General features: G+C 37.0%; 1 protein-coding gene across 1 annotated transcript in view; it reads left to right on the top strand.

Annotated features, from left to right (window-relative positions):
• LOC139438394 (testis-specific Y-encoded protein 3-like) overlaps positions 1 to 17,907 on the top strand; it is a 50,063-nt gene that overhangs the window by 10,943 nt on the left and 21,213 nt on the right. Inside the window, exon 6 of the mRNA XM_071213532.1 lies at positions 1,004 to 1,094. The gene's annotated coding sequence lies outside the window, so the exon portion shown is untranslated. The remainder of the gene's footprint in view (positions 1 to 1,003; positions 1,095 to 17,907) is intronic.

The following is a 17,907-nucleotide window of genomic DNA, read 5'->3' as shown; positions in this document are numbered from 1 at the left end:
AAATAAAATAAAATAAAATAGGATAAAAATAAAACAAAACGAAACAAAACAAAAAAGAAAAAACGCAAACGTTGAGGGCTAGGGCATTTAAGGACCTCAGATGGGCCTCCAGGCGTGATGGATTCAGGGATGGAAAGTCTGAGATATTGAAAACTCAAGAGGTGTGAGTCTCTGGGGTGTGGGCCACCAGGGTTTAGGGGACTCAGACCTGGCAACCTCAAGTCTGGTTAACAGGAAGCCTGGGAGCACTGCAGTGCATCACAGCCTTCAGGGATCCGTGCAGCTGGGTGCCAGCCCTATGGGTGAGGTCACATCCACAAGCTCTATCCTGTGTTCTGTACCCCACAATTCACTCACTCACTGGGGTCTATTCTGTGGATGTATCACCAATTGACTTCAGGACCCCTCCCACCCTGTGATCCCCCGGAATGGCCACCTGGGGGCGCCTCTAGGCTGCAGCCAATTTAATGACGCAGATCAATAGCCAGGTCCGGGGGTGGGGCTCCAGCCGGAAATGCTAATAACAGAGTCCAAACCCAAAATTCCCACGCTTCGCAAAATATTCCCCTAATCAGCTTCCAAACGTCTCCCACCCTGCCAGACCCTGGTGGCATCTCTTTATTGCTATCAATTTAAGTCCACTGTAGATTGGCACCTGGGTTTGCGAGGGGGCATGGCTCTAGCCGGAAGCGCTACTGTTTGTGTCCGCAATCAAAAATTCCCCCTGCTTTGCCATAAAACTCCCGTTTGTCTCCCCAAATCGGTCTGCAAGCGCCTCCTGTCCTATTAACCCCCCAATAGGCCTCTCAGGGCTTATGAATTCCCCAGGCTGCAGAGCCTCCAAAAAAAAAAAAATCACGGCGGCAGCACCTGGTGCCGGAGCAGCGCCGGATGCCGCGGCTCCGCCCACCCAAGGAGGGAGCTCTCCGCGCGCAGTTGGGACCTCCGTGTATATTTTATACATGTATTTTCTTTGTTACCTTCCCACCAAATCAATGTCCAGATACCTCCCGACCTGCAAAAATCCTGAAACAGCCTGGTCCCGAAGAACCTCCAACGCTGCCCTGCTGCCTCTTTGCAGGAGATATTATCAGGTAAGCTCACTCAGCCACCACCTTGCCCCGCCCTCCCACATTGTAAATTTACTATCATTTTAATTCACACTTATAGCTCACCTCTCTAACCAAGGTGAAACTAATTTGTCTCATGCTGTATTACTCTATCTGCAGGGTATTACATTTATCTACTACACATACCATTGGCTCATCAACACAAATAGTTATCTCCTTTCTTTTTCTGGTGGGGTTCTAAACAGTCATGGCAAATTGTTTCATATATTCATTGTCCAAATCCTTTCTTATATTGTACCTCTGAAACACTTGAATCATTCTGCTTTAGTTTTCAGATTGTTCAAGCAAATAAGATGCAGTGGTTTAGTTAAAAAGCAGTAATTTATTTGCTCAGATTTTAGTAGAAAGTCCAAATAAAGTCACAATTCCAAGCAATTTTTTCTCCCAGAGCCATGTATGATGGAGTTGGCTGATGATACAAGTCCTTCATCCTTAGTTTGCCATATGGTAAGGCATATTGTTGTGGCATCTCCTGATCTCTCCCTTCTCTTCTGGATTCTATTGTTGTATATATTCTGGGTGACTGCTCTGTAGCTTTTTCTTTATTTGTCTGAATTTCATCCAGTTTATAAATGAAACCCCAATAAGAAAATTAAAATCCATCAAAATTGAGGTGTGTCACATCTTAATTGAAGTAACCTCAAAAGTCCTACTTACAATGGGTTCACACTGACAGGAATGGATTAAATTTAAGAACATGATTTTCTGGGGTATGTACAGTTTAAAACCAACATACTCCATCCACTATTTGGACCCCCAAAATACATGTTCTTTCTATATCCACAATAAATTCTTCCATTACAACATCCCAAAAGAATTATATCTTTCAGTAACATTGCTAAGTATAAAATCTCATCAAAATTAGTTATGGGTGTGGTCAAATCTAGTCATCATCAATGTGATGCTATCCCCACAGTAAGGATTTGGCTACTGGTGGTATTTGGTTCTTAACTTTCACATGGCAAAGCACACAGTAGTATCTCCAGGTCTCTCCCCTTTTCTGGATTCCTTTGATATTCAGTTTCAACTTATACCTAAATGATTCAACAACAATAATAATAGGAACTATCCTGATTGAGATGGGCTGCCTGAAAAAAGTTGCATACTACTTACAATGGATTTACCCCACAGGAATGGGTTAAATTTAAAAATAAGTTTTTCTGGCACACACACAGCTCCAAACTACCAGAAATTCATAATACTGACATGGATGCTGCATAAAGCTGAATTTCTCTGAATCTAGGGGATTTATGCATTCCATCACGTATACAGTAGACTCTTTACAACAAATATCAGTACTAATGGCCGATTTGCATTCCTCTATATCTGTGGTGATATCCACCTAAATATACCTATAAAACTGGTATGTTCTTTTAAACATCCAGTGAGATCTTTTCGATCCCCAGTCAGTTCCTCTCCAATAGGTTTCTGCTTTACTTAATCCTTATTACTAACAACTTCTGTTACTAGAAAGCTCTGTGGAGGTAATTCCATCTCAGACTTCTATATCTGAATTTACTTTTCATTTGAGGACTTTAGCCATATTAGATTAATTACCACCCTCATGGTGAACTCTTGAAAAACAGCGTCAAAGTAGTTGGGCAGGATTCATCTGGCTCATAAAAACAGCAGAGTAAAGACAGAAATTGTCTGAAGAACAGCTTTGGAGATTTGAAGACCAGGGAAGTTACATGCATCTTTCAGTATGGAGTGGGACAGAAATACTGAGAGGCCTAAAGATCTCCTAGAGGAATTAATTGTTCCTGTAACATGGAATGGTACCCATTGTATAGCAAACCGCCTCCATAAAACTTGTGACTGATTGGCACTGGCTGGGAATGGAGAGTAGATTTCCTCTCTCAGAAGAGAGCAGATCTGATTGGGACTGAATGTAGTATCTGCTCACTAAGTTTAAACAGCAGGGACCGCATTTTAATTATGGTTCTAACCACACCAGAAAGACCATCTGGTTGGGAGAGGTTGGAAGATAACTCCAGGAAAAGTTTAGCTAAAGATCACCAATCTCCTGGCAGGCCAGGAAATTAAAGAGCAAAAAGATCTGTCTTCTTTCCTGTCCCTAACCTCAGGACCTTTGGAACTGGTCTGAGTCCTATTAGACTATCCCAAATTCTGTTTTGAAAACTAAACCATGGGCACTTTTAAAGATTTAGAATTAGTTGAACCAAAAATCAAAGAAGAGCCACAAAACAAAATCAGTAAAAAATAAAGTCCTAGGCAAGAAAGAGAAATTGGCCATCAGAGTAAACTAACCAACATATGCAGATGTCTAGACGTCAGCAAAAAATTACAAGCCATACAAGCAGGAAGATATAGCCCAGACCTGATAAGCTACAGGATTTAAAGTAACTAATCATTGATGTTCATATAAATCCTTTAAATCAATATGGATATTTGAAGGAAAATATAAAGAGATAAGGGATATTAAATAAAACACTGGGAAAGCATAAAAAAGAATTGGACAGTTTGAAAATACAAATGACAGATCATATGGAAATGAAAGATAAAATGGATGAGATTTAAAATACATTAGAGCGTCCATGCTAAAAGCTTACCTAAGATGTGGAAGATATATATGCTAATTCAAGCCTATTGAGAACTGAAACAAAAGGACCATTTAACCTTTCCTCTCTGTATGAAACTCGAAAGTCTTGTTTGGGGCTCAGGTTTGTAACAGGAAGTTTGCGAGTCTGGCCAGCCATTAATAAACCATTTTTCCTTCTAAAAATCAAAAAAAAAAAAAATCAAAAAAAATAAAATAAAATAAAATAAAATAAAATACATTAGAGCAATGCTATAGCATATTTGAATTTTTTTTGTTGTTGGTAAAAAGGGCTTGAACTTGGGACCTTGTATATGGGAAGCAGGTGCTCAACACAGAGCTACACCACGTCCCCAAAACAGCATATTCGACAGGGTAGAAGAACAAATAAATGAATTAGAAGACAGTATCTGAAATAGAAATGACAGAATAGACAGGGAAAAGAAAAAAAAAATTGAACAGCGTCTCAGGGAATTGAATGACAGTATGAAGCACACAGACCTTCATGTTATGTGTGTACTGATGGATAAGAGAATGGAAAAGCAGCAGAAAGAATATTTGAGGAAAGAATGGTGAAAGTTTCCCAGCTATTTTGAAAGACATTAATATACATGAAGGACAGCATCCTCCAAATGAATAAATCCAAATAGAACTCTCCAGGACACAAGTATCCAGGGTGCCAAAAGACAGAAAAAGAGAGAAATCTGAAAGCGTCAAGAAAAAAGTGATCCATTATATACAAAGATGTCCATTTAGAGTTAGTTCTTCTCAGAAACTGTGGAGTTGAGAAGGTGGTGGTATGAAATATTTAAGATTCTCAAAGAAAAAACCTGCCACCAAAAGTTATCAGGAAAACTGCCTTTCAGAAATGAGGGTGAATTTAAGTTTTCATGAAAAAGATAATAACTGAGAATTTTCACACTGGGTAATGACCATACTGGAATTCTAAAGGAAAGCTGCAGCCTGAGAGGGAAAGACAGGAAAAAGAGGTTTAGAGGAGAGTGTGGAAATAAAAATTATCAAAAAAGGTAGCTAAAAGATAAAAAAACGAAAAAAATATGACATGTAAGTCAGAGGATAAAATAGTCAAAGTATATAATGTTTTTACAGTATTATCACTGAATATTAATGGATTGAATTCCCAATTAAAAGACAAACTGGAGCATAGATAAAAAATATGAGCTACCTACATGCTTTGTACAAGAGACTCACCTTACTACAAATAGTCTGAACAAGAAGGATAGGGCGTCTGTCTACCACATGGGAAGTCTGCGGTTCACAACCTGGACCTACTGACCCGTGTGGAGCTGGCCCATGCGCAGTGCTGATGTGCGCAAGGAGTGCCCTGCCACGCAGGGGTGTCCCCCGCATAGGGGAGCCCCACGGGCAAGGAGTGCACCCTCTAAGGAGAGCCGCCCAGTGCAAAAGAAAGTACAGCCTGCCCAGGAACAGCACTGCACACAGAAGAGCTGACACAACAAGATGATGCAACAAAAAAAAAAAAACAGATTCCCTTGCCGCTGACAACAGAAGTGGACAAAGAAGAACACAAAGCAAAATGAACACAGAGAACAGACAACTGGGGGGGAAGGGGAGAGAAATAAATTAAAAAAATAAATCTTAAAAAAAAAAAAGGATAGGATATGATAATCCATGCAATCAGTAACCAAAAAAACCTGGAGTAGCTATAGTAATATAGAAGAAAATAGATTTCAAATGCAAAACTGTAATAGAGATAAGGAAGGACAGTAAAAATTAATTAAAAGTTTGATTCACCAAGAAGAAATAACTAATATTTACGCAATTAACCTGGGTGCTCCAAAATACGTGAGGTAAACACAGACAAAACTGAAGGAAAAATAGATGTCTATAATACAATAGTTGGGGACTTCACCTATCTCTTCATTGGATAGAGCAACTGGACAGAGGAGGAGTAAAGAAACAGAGCTTGAAAAATATGATAAACTAGCAATAACAGACGCATATAAAACATTGCACCCCAAAAGAGCAGGACACACATTCTTCTTAAGTGCTTACGGATATTTTTCCAGGATAGACCATTTTTTGGGTCACAAAACAAATCTTAATAAATTTTAAAAGATCAAAATTACAAAAAACCTCTCTTTGATCATAATAGAATGAAACTTTGTATCAAGTGGAGAACTATAAAATTCAAATTGAATCCAACAGAAAATTAGAAGAATTATATATCATGATCATATAGGTTTTCTCCAGGTGTAAAATGGTGGTTCAATGCAAGAGAAACAATTAATGGCATGAATTATATTAACAAATGAAAAGAGAAACATCTCATTTTTCTTTTGCTGCAGAAAAGGCATTTGACAAAATCCAACCTCCTCTCTTCATTAAAAAAAAAAACCCTTCAAAAGAGAAATGGAAAGAAAATTACTCATCATGATAAAGGGCATATATGAAACACTCTCAGCCAACATCATGTTCAGTGTAGAAAGACTGAAAATTTTTCTTCTAATATTAGAAACAAGGATGCCCTTTGTCACTGCTGTTATTCACCATTGGACTAGAAGTTCTAGCTAGAAAAATAAGCCAGAATAAGAAAGAAAATGTATTCATTTTGGAAAGAAGAGGTAAAACTTTCAGTTGCAGATGACATGATTCCATAGTTAGAATACTCTGAAAAATTGACAATGAATTTACTAGAGCTGATAAACCAACCCAGGAAAGTGTTAGAACACCAGGTCAACATGCATAAGTAAGTTATTTCTATATACTAGAATTGAAAAATCTGGAGAGATCAGGAAACAAATGTCAATTATCAACTTTATTTGGAAGGAAAATGGACCCTGAAGAGGAAAAAATATCTTTCAAAAGAAGAATATAGTTGGTGGACTAACATTCCTGACTTTAAAGCTTTTTACAAAGCTATATTGGTCAATAAAACAAGATATTGGCATAAAGATAAGACATATAGATGAGAGGAATAGAATTAAGATTCAGAAATAGACACATCTTCAATATATTGATTTTTAAAAAAGATTTATTTATTTCTCTCCCCACCCTCCCATCTTGTCTGCTCTCTGTGTGTGTTTGTTGTGTGTTCTTCTGTGTCTTCTTGTATTCTCATCAGGTGGCATTGGTGATCTGTGTCTCTTTTGGTTGCATCATCTTGCTATGTTAGCTCTTAGTGTGTGTGAACGGGTGGGCTATGGTTTTGTGCAGGGTGGCTCTCCTTGTTCAGGGGTCACTCCCTGTATGGGGCACACCTTATGTGGGGGATCCCTGCATATGCTGGCACTCCTTGTGTGAAACAGCCCTGCACATGGGCCAGCTTACCACATGAGACAGGAGGTCCTGGATATCGAACCATTGGACCTCCTATATGGTAGATGGATGCTCTATCTGTTGAGCCATATTCACTTCCCCAGTATTTTGATTTTGACAATGCTACTATCCCATGTAACTGGGACAAAACAGCCTCTTCAACAAACGGTTCTGGAGAACCAGATATCCATAACCAAAAGAATAGAATAGAAACTCTCTTCCACACCTTATAAAAAATTAAGTCAAAATGGATCAAAGAATTAATTGTAACAGCCAGGACTATAAAAGTCTTTGAATAAAATGTAGGAAATCATCTTCAATATCTTGTAGGAGGTGATTTCTTAGAACTTATACCCAAAGCACAAACAACAAAAGAAAGAATAGACAAATGGGACCTTCTCAAAATTAAATGCTTTTGTGATTAAAAGGACTTTGTCGTGTCCACATAGAAGAGGTGGCATTGGATTGGGAAAAGTTGACAGGATGGCTGATGGGTATGGGGAAATACAGGAAGAGATGAGAGGTGGAGGAGTCTTTGGGACATGGAGCTGCCCTGGATGGTGCTTCAGGGGCAATCACCAGACATTGTAAATCCTCACAGGGCCCACTGGATGGAATGGGGGAGGGTGCGGGCCATGATGTGGACCACTGACCATGAGGTGCAGAGGTGCCCAAAGATGTACTTACCAAGTGCAATGGATGTGTCATGATGATGGGAACGAGTGTTGCTGGGGGGGGAGGGGTGAGGTGAGGGTGGTGGGGTTGAATGGGACCTCATATATATATTTTTTATGTAATATTATTACAAAGTCAATAAAAGAAAAAAAAAGAAAAAAAAAAAGGACTTTGTCGGTAAGATGAAAGGACAGCCTACTCAATGAAAGAAATTATTTGGAAACTACATATCTGGGTTTAACATCTATGACATATATTACAACTAAATGATGAGAGAAACATCCCAGTTGAAAATGGCCTGAAACCCTCCTTGTTACTCAGATATGACCTCTCAGTCAACCTCAGCATATAAATAAATGGTCTACATTCCCCCTGCTGCAGGACTTGCCTCCAAAGGATGAGCTTCCCTGGCACCAAAGGATTATTACCAAGGCCCAACTAGCAATGTATCTTGAAAAAGTCCTTGACCGAAGGGGGAAATGGTAAATACAAATGAGTTTATATGACTAAGAGATTTCAAAATGAGTTGGGTGGTCATTCCAGATGCTATGCTTAGGCACATCTTAGCAGGATCTTATTGATTGCCACAGTAAACAGTGCCTCAAACAACAGGGCTCCTGAGGGCTCTAGAGACTTCCAGACACTCTAAGCAGGGCAGAGAAGCTCAGGAATTCAGCATCCTGTCAGTAGGCTTTAGTTTGGAATTTATGTTCCACAGTATAACAGAGTTAGACTCATTTATAGTTTCCATACATCTATGGTTCTTTTGTCCCTCTTATCTGAACTTATATACTTGTTAAATATATGTTGAGAGACTTAAATCTTTTGTCTGTTCATGTGCCAGTTGAACCCTGAATCTCAGCAGTCATAACATGTACCCCAAGTCCATTGAACTCATTCAGGACAACTACCAAGGAGACAATGGACAAAACCCATTCCAGGGAACAGAGAGTATCTAAAACTGCGAGCAAAATAGTTCCATATATCTGCCCCATGGGATCTAACACCCCTCTCAATTAGAAACAGTGGTCATCACCATCCCCAAATCCTCAAGATTGGGAATGAATAATGGACTAAGGTAGACTTATTATTCTAGTATAAATATTATTATTCTAGCAGTGGAAAAAATTTTTATCATTGATATAAAGGCTATAACTACCAGAGGTTCTGACGGGAGGGAGAAGGAAGAATATATGTAATTTGGGGCATTTGGGGGGCACTGGAATTGTCCTTCATGACATTATAATGATGTGTATACAGGCCATAATTCATTTTATAATAATCTATAAAATTGCATGGGGCATAGTGTAAAGCATAATATAAAGTATAGACCATAACAACATTTCAATATGTGCTCATCAATTGGTAACATATGTACCACACTAAGGAAGATTATTTTTAATGTGGGAAAGTGTAGAATGGGAAAGGGTGGGGATTATGGAAATCTCCTATATTTTTATGTAACATTTCTGTATTCAAAATCTTCTTTAAAAATAAAAAATTAATAAAAATTAAATATAATCAAATAAATATAAAAAAATGGGTAAAAGTCATGAATAGATGTTTTTTCAAAGAAGAAATACCAATGGCAAACAAGCGCATGAAAAGATGTTCAAAATTAGTAGCTATCAGGTAAATACTAATCAAAATTATGATGAGGAAGGTTTTCACACCTATTATGGCCACTACTGAAGTAAAATAGAAAGCTGCAAGTTTTTAGAGTATGTGGGAAAATAGCAATGCTTATTCAGGTTTGGTTGCATTGTAGAATGGTGTAGTCATTAAGAAAGACTCTGATGGTTTCTCAGGAATTTAAGTGTACAACTGTCATATGGTACAACAATACCATTCCTAGGCCTATATTCAGAAATACTAAAATCAGGGGTGCAAACAGACATTTGCATACCAAAGTTCATGGTGGGATTATTTACAATTTTATAAAGATAGAAACAATCCAGGTGTCAATCAGAAGATGAATGAATAAACAAAACGTGGTGATATGCACATAATGAAATATTACTCACCTCTAAGAAGAAATGAAGTTGTAAAGCATAAGACAATTTGAGTGAAACTTTAGTACTTTATGTTGAGTGATATGAGCCAGACACTAAAGGACAGATATTGTATTACATTTCTTCAACTGTATCAGTCTTCTTGGCTTATACTATTGTTCAAGATTTCTTATCCCTCATACATCTTTTGTTTAGTTATTCTATTATTGAACATGTGTTTGAATTGTGCAGTTAATATGGAGGTATAATACATTATTCACTTATTTTTGTATTTGCTGCACATAATTTATTTCATTAATTTTAATCTCTGTAGTTAGGTTGGATATATATATGTAGTTAGGTTGTATATGCTTATAATTGTGATGTATGATTGATGGCTTGAGCCCTCCTCCAATATACAGTTTTCTTCCCTGTCGCTTGTTAAAATTTTATGTTTGAGTATAATTTTTATTTTATTATTATGACACCCTAGATTTCTTCTGGATACAAATTTCATTAATTGTCTTTTTAAAATATTTGTTTTTATTTTTAAAGAAACTTTATATTACATAAATGTTACACAAAAATATAAGGGATTCCCATATGTCCCAGTCCCTTCCCTTCCCACACTTTCCCACATTAACATCTTCAATAATATGGTACATTTCTTACCATTCGTGAACATACAATGAAACATTGCTACTAACTATGGATTGCAGTTTACAATATAGTTTACACTTTGTCCCACACAGTAAATAAATGTCTGCTTTTGGTTGTAAAGATAGCTTGCTCTTGACATCATGTGGAAATATTATATTTTTATCTTTAATAAATTCTGCTAATCTCAATCTGTGTTTGGAGAATTTATTAAATTTAGAGTAAAGTACTATAAGTACTTGGCATGACAAGGAAGGGTTTTTGTGTCATTTTGCTAGTTGTTTTATGAATGTTTTATTTCTTCTGTGTTTTATTGTCTCCAAACACACCCCATCATTACTTCATTAGCTATTATATCAACCATATTGAATTCCTTCACTTTTATTTGTTAGTATACTTATTTTACCCATAGAATAATCTGTATTCTAACAGCGAACACATGGGGATACTGTATAACCATAATCATCTAACTACTCCAAATAATCATGTATGATACATATAGTCATGCTGGGTTCTTCTAATTCGGTGTTGTGTTCTCCTTTGCATCTAATGATATGCTCCCCTCTGATATGGAAAACTTCTAAAACCTATGATGAGCTCATAAAAAAACTAGGAAAATTTGCACAAATGATAAGTTCAATTTATCTATTTTTCCCTTTGGTTGCTTGAGTCAATCTGAGAATCCACTATCAAATTCAAGATCACAAAGTTTGTGTCCACTTATTCTAGCTGTATGAAACTATCTCTTAGATGTTGTGCTTTGTTCTACATTGCCCATGTACTCCAGAGATTCTTACCAGTCTATGAGGGAATGTAACAGGGCTTTCCAGGATGGGAATTCAGTATTCTACCATGTTGTGTTCCACCTACTGACACAACACTCCGTGACCACATGAACACACTCATACTCCATATAGGCATGCCCCAGGCACACGTACCCCACACATCCCCCACCACTAACACATTGGAGCAGTGATCCTCCCCTATTACAGTTGAAAACTTCAACACCCCAAAACCTGTCCCCAAACAATGCCAACAAAAATAGTAATGTAATAAAAAATTAAACAAAAAATTTGCATTATGCCTTTCATCACCATAAGATCTGTATTTAATGTATGCTGACAATTTCTTTTGTTTGCTCCCCCAGCGTCTTATTATTTTTTAAATTTATTTTCTGATAAGTTTTAGGTTACAGAAAAGTCACAAAGAAAATATATGGTGTTTTCATACACACCACTCACCCCACACAATCTCCCCTACAATTGACATCCTACATAGTAATGCCATAATCTATGAACGAATATTGAAGCATTGCTATTAACCATGGTCAGTGGTTTAGATTACGGTTTATCTTTTGTGCTACATACTTTTATAGCGTCTGACAAAGTGTACAATGGCCTGTATCTATCACTGCAAGATCACACAGAACAATTACAATGCCCCAAAGATGTCCTGTGTTCCAATCATTCCTCCTTCTTCCTCCCCTCAGAACCCGTGGCAACAACTAAGTTTCAATTTTTGAAGAATAAGGTTCATAGTTATATGCATGAATATTGACAGCTTGTCTTCTATTTCTCTTTTATTAGGTTATGCCTATGTATTCAAGGTGTTCTTGCCCCTTTATTAGAGAACATAGGAGAACTCTCCAGAATGGGATTTAATATTTTCTTGTTTATAGTGTGGGACTCACCCACTGCGATCATATTCTAAACCAAGCTGAACACATTCATAGTCCACAGAAGTATATCGTAGGTACACCCTATCCCACATATCCCCTACCACTAAGTACATGCACCAGTGACCCTCCCCTGCCATATTTGTGAAAAAAGCATTCCCAGCAATGTAGTTTCAACCACAGGTGTACAAATCCCCAAAGTTCACCCGTTTCTTCCTCCAGTCCTCTTGTCAGTTCCATGGATAGTCCATCCCAACCCTCTCACCTGCTCAATCTTACATTCCAGCACCATTGACCATACTCACATCCTTGGACCACTATCACCCCCCTCCATTGACAAACCACACCTTTCTGCCAAATCATTTGTCTTTCCCATATTGAGCATCAGATCACCTAATTTGCCTCCCTTTCTATCACCTGATAACCTAACTCTGTGTCTGCTCAATAGGATTAGGTCCTATCAGTGAGGTTATGCATTATTTGTCCTTTATTAACTGGCTAATTTCACTCAACATAAAGTCTTCAAGATTCACCCATATTATCATGTGTGTCATTAATTGATTCCTTCTCAAAGTTGAATAGTTTTCCATTGTGTGTGATATATATGTGTGTGTGTGTGTATAAATATATATATATTTTTTGCTTATCAATTAATCTATTGATGGATAGTTATGTTGCTTCCAACTTTTGCCAGTTGTTAATTATACTATTATGTGTCTTTGTTTTCAATTTTTGTGGGTATATACCCAGCAGGGGCATTGCTCGATCATATGGCAATTTTATAGTTAGCTTCCTGAGGAACTGCCAAACCATCCTCCACATGACTGCACCATTCTACATCCCACCAGCAGTAGATGAGTGTTTTCATTTCTCCACATACTCTACAATTGTAGATCACTGTTTTTTTAACAGCAGTCTACTATGTCCAAAGTGATATCTCATAGTAGTTTTGATTTGCATTTCCCTAATAGCTAATGATATTGAGAATCTTTCCATGTGATTTTTAGCATTTATATTTCCTCTTTGGAAAAGTGTCTATTCAAATATATTGTTCATTTTTTAAGTGGGTTGTTTGAAATTTAGATGTAGTATTTCTTTATGTATGCTGGATTTTAGGTTATTTTTCGATAACAGGTTTCCAAATATTTTCTCCTATTGCATAGGCTGCCTTTTCACTTTCTTTGACACACTTCTTTGAAGTACTAAAGTTTTTAATTTTGAGGACATCATTTCCCATTTTTTAAATGTTCTTTTGTTGTTCATGCTTTGGGTATAAATTTATTAAATTGTTTCCTTCTACAAATCTTTAGACCTTTCCCTACATTATCTTCTATCAGTATTGTGATCTTGGCTGTTACTTTTAGGTCTTTTATCCATCTTGAGTACATATTTGAATAGAATATGAGACAATGATCATCTCTCTTTCTTATTCTTTTGGATTTGATACACACACACGTATATCAGAACACTCAATTTGGTTGTATCGCTCAGGACGTCTATCCTTTTGCCTATAGTTTTGTAGAACAAATTAAAGTCATATAGTGTGATCTCCCCATTCCTTTTTTTTTTTTTTTTTTTTTTGGTTATTTGGGCCCCTTGTGCTTTCAAATAAATTTCATAATTGGCTTTTACAATTCAGTAAAAAATTTTTGTTGTTATTTTTATTGGGATTGTATTAAATCTGTAAATCAATTTGGTTAGGACAAACATTTTAATGCTATTTAGTCTTTCAGTTCATGAACATGGAATATGTTTCCATTTATTTTTATTTTCTTTTATTTCCTTTAACAATGTTGTGAAATTATCTGTGTACAATATCTCTAAATCTTTACTTAAGTTTATTCCTACATATTTGATTCTTTTAGTTGATATTGTAAGTGGATATTTTTTCTTGATTTCCTTCTCTGATTGCTCATTATTAGTGTACAGAAATTCCACTGCTTTTTGCATATTGATATTATATCCTGCCACTTTACTGAACTTGTTTTCCTCTCTAGAAGTTTTGTTGTAGATTTTCAGAGCTTTCTATGTATAATATCATGCTGTCTGCAAACAGTTTTTATTTCTTCCTTTCCAATTTGGATTTCTTTAATTAATTTATTTTCTGGTCTAAGTGCTCTGAGTGAGTTCTTTGAGTACAATGTTAAATTAGAGCAGTGGCTGTCGGCATCCTTCACTTCTTCCAAATCTTAGAGGGAAAGCCTTTAGCATTTCACCATTCAGTGTGATGTTAACTGTTGGTTTTTCATATATATCCTTTTCATGTTGAAGTAACGTTCTTCTATTCCTACCTTTTGAAATGTTTTTTTATCAAGAAAGGATACTGTATATTTGTCAAATGCTTTCTTTGCATTGATAGAGATGATAATGTGAATTTTTTCTACTTTTTAAAATGTGTTTTACAATTGATGGCTTTTCTTATATTGAAGCATACTTGCATACCAGGGATGAAACTCACTTGATCATGGTGCATAATTGATATACCATGTTTTAAATATGATTAGCAAGTATTTTGTTTAGGATTTTAGGATCAAGTTTCATTAGAGAGATAGGTCTATAGCTTTCCCTTCTTTTTTTACTTACTTACTTAATTAATTAAATCCCCCCTCTCCCCCGGTTGTCTGTTTTCTGTGTCTATTTGCTGCATCTTGTTTCTTTGTCCGCTTCTGTTGTCATCAGCGGCATGGGAAGTGTGGGTGGTGCCATTCCTAGGCAGGCTGCACTTTCTTTCGCACTGGGCAGCTCTCCTTATGGGGTGCACTCCTTGCGTGTGGGGCTCCCCTATGCGGGGGACACCCCTGCGTGGCAGGGCACTCCTTGCGTGCATCAGCACTGTGCATATGGGTCAAGGAGGCCCCGGGTTTGAACCGCGACCTCCTATGTGGTAGATGGACGCCCTAACCACTGGGCCAAGTGTGTTTCCCTATAGCTTTCCCTTCTTGTGAATCTTTCTGTGGCTTTGGTATTAGGGTGATGTTGGCAACATATTATTATTTAGGCAATATTCCATCCACTTAAATTTTTTGGAAGAATTTATGCTGAATTGGTGTTAGTTTTTTCCAAAATGCTTGGTAGAATTCACCTATGAAGCTATCTTATCTTGGGATTTTCTTGGTTTGGAGGTTTTGATGACTAATTCAATCTTGTTACTTGTGATTGGTTTATATAAATCATTAATTTCTTTTTAACATTTCTTTAGCAAATGAATTATATTGATACATATTAATAAAACAAAAAATTCATCTGAAGTGTACAATCAATGGTAATTTTTTAATAATTACAAAGTTGTGCATTCATAACTCATAACTTGAGTCATTATTAGAGCATTTTCATTATTTCAGTGATGATAATAATGAATGAAAAACAAAGAAGAAAATTCTTCACCTCACAATCTCTGTTTCCCCTGCTGGACATAACTTCTATTTCTGGCTATTCTTGCAGCATTTAAACATTTTATTAAGCAGTTTTGTTGAGATATATTTACATACCATATGTTCTATCTAAAGTATAATCAATGGCTTTTAGTACAATCAGTGTTGTGCATTCATCATCAAAAAGATTATTGTTGTGGAAGTGGGAAAATACTTGATGTTGAATATATGGAAGGCCCTTGTATTGTATATATGACTTCACCGTGATCTAAAACTTTTTTGAAGACAAATTAAAAATTTTTTAAAAAGGATGTGGGCACTGTGGAAAGAATAAAAGAAATTGCCTTGCGCCTGTTGCTACAGGGCAATACCTATTGCAGTGATGAAAGGCAAAACATCAAAAATTAAGTTTTATATTTTTCATTTTTTAATACCCCAACTTAATTTGTACTTTATTTTAGTCTTTCTAAGTTAGTATGTATTCTATTTCTAATCTTTAAACCTGTCATTACCATTTCATTTTCCTATTAATTGAATTTGGCCATATATTAGGCTTCATTTTTAAAGAAGTTTTGGACCATAGTGAGGTTCAACTATGGCAGGGGAGAAACACTGGTGTGATATGTTATTCAAGGGGGACATATGGCTGGGAGGGAGTTCTCCAGGGCATGTATATAGGGTGTATAAAAATGATCAGATATTCATTGGATATTTTCATAGAAGTTTGAGTTGCAAGTAACAACTGAGAGAATGTTAAGTTCTTAGCCAGGGAAGTTCTATCACATTCCCCAATGGAATAGCATCAATCCCCCAAGGGCAAGGGCAAAGATCAGTGAAAAGGGATGGTCCAATGATTAGCCCTTGATACTGATGAAAATGCTTATTGGTCTGTGTCCCTGAAATTTCAAGTAGGCCTAGAGCTGCACGGTGCCTAGGAGTTAATTTCTGACAGCCTCCATTTCACTCAAATGTGGCCACTTTCTAAGTCAAACTTAGCCTATAAACACATTACCTTCCCCTCAGTATGGGACACAACTCCTGGAGATAAGCCTCCCTGGTGCTGAGGGATTACTACCAATCATTAATTGGTGATGCAACTAGAAAAAGACTTTGAATAAAAAGGGGAAGTTGTAAAGATAAATGAGTTTGTATGACTAAGAGTCCTCAGAAAAGAGTTGGGAAGTCATCAGAGGGGTTGTGCTCATGCGCCCCAGAAGGATCCCAGAGACAGTGCAACCCCAGGTACTGGTGCTCCTGAGGGCTACAGAGACACACAGCTTCTACAGTCATGGCAGATGGCTCTGGAGTTCAGTGCCTTGTCAGTGGGCCCTACTTTGCAATTTGTATTCCTGCATGAGATGGAGTTGCACTCAGATGTGAACTTTCTACACATACCTGTTCTGTCACTTTTACTTAATCTGTGATTGGTGTGTATTCAGGAGACTTGAATCTCTGGACTGAGTATGTGACAGCTGGGCCCTGAACTCTGTAGAGTTGCAACTCCTACACTGCAGTTTGTGAGACATATCCAGGTCAGCTAACAGGGAGATAAAGACCACCACCCCAGGAACCCAAGAGTGTCTACAACTGTACTAGGAGAATTGCATCCATCAACCATGTGAGATCTAAGCCCCCTCTTCATATAGAGTTGGAGTGGAAATCACCATCCTAGGGACCATAGGATGAAGGAATAAAATATGGATTAGAGTGGACTTATTGGTATTCCACTATAGAACTATTGTGATTAGTAATGGGAAAAATTGTAGCTTTGATGTGGAGAAAGTGGCCATGGTATTTGCTGAAGGCAGTGAGAGGGAAGAAGAGGTGTGATGTGGGTACATTTTTGGGACTTGGAGTTGTTCTAAATGATATTGTAGGGACAGACGCTGGACATTATATGTATATACTGCTATAACCCACTGAATATACTGGGGGAGAGTGTAAACTACCATCCATGTAGTGCAGCAGTGCTTGAAAATGTATTCACCAAATGCAATGAATGTGCCACAATGATAAAAGAGGTTATTGATGTGGGAGGTGTGGGGTGTGGTGTGGTGAGGGATATATGGGAGCATCTTATATTTTTTACTGTAATACTTTTTGTGATCTATGTATCTTCAAAAAATACAATAAAAAAAAAATAGAACTCCCTTTGTTCTAAGACTGAGAAAAAACTTAGAATTTTTCATTACTCCAAAAGAAAATATTTACGACACTTAGCATGCCTTCCCTAACCCTACTTAACCACTAAACCAATTTATCTTTCTTTAAATATATATATTTTTTACTTAAAAAAAATCTTAGATTACACACGTTACACACAAAATATAAGGAATTCTCACATCCCCTAATACTTATGCCTCCCACCCTTTCTCACATTAACAAGTTCTTTCATTAGAGGTACGTTCATTGCTATTGATGAAAACATTTGGAGCATTGCCAGTAAGCATAGATTATAGTTTACATTGTAGTTTATACTCTCTCCCACACAATTCTGTAGCTTATGGCTCTCAAGAATGGGACTCACCTGCTTGCAATTGTTGACCTT

The sequence above is a fragment of the Dasypus novemcinctus genome, chromosome Y (genome assembly GCF_030445035.2).
Source record: "Dasypus novemcinctus isolate mDasNov1 chromosome Y, mDasNov1.1.hap2, whole genome shotgun sequence".
Taxonomy (NCBI): domain Eukaryota; kingdom Metazoa; phylum Chordata; class Mammalia; order Cingulata; family Dasypodidae; genus Dasypus; species Dasypus novemcinctus.
Note: the sequence above shows the minus strand (reverse complement) of the source record. Positions and strands in the feature narration are given on the sequence as shown.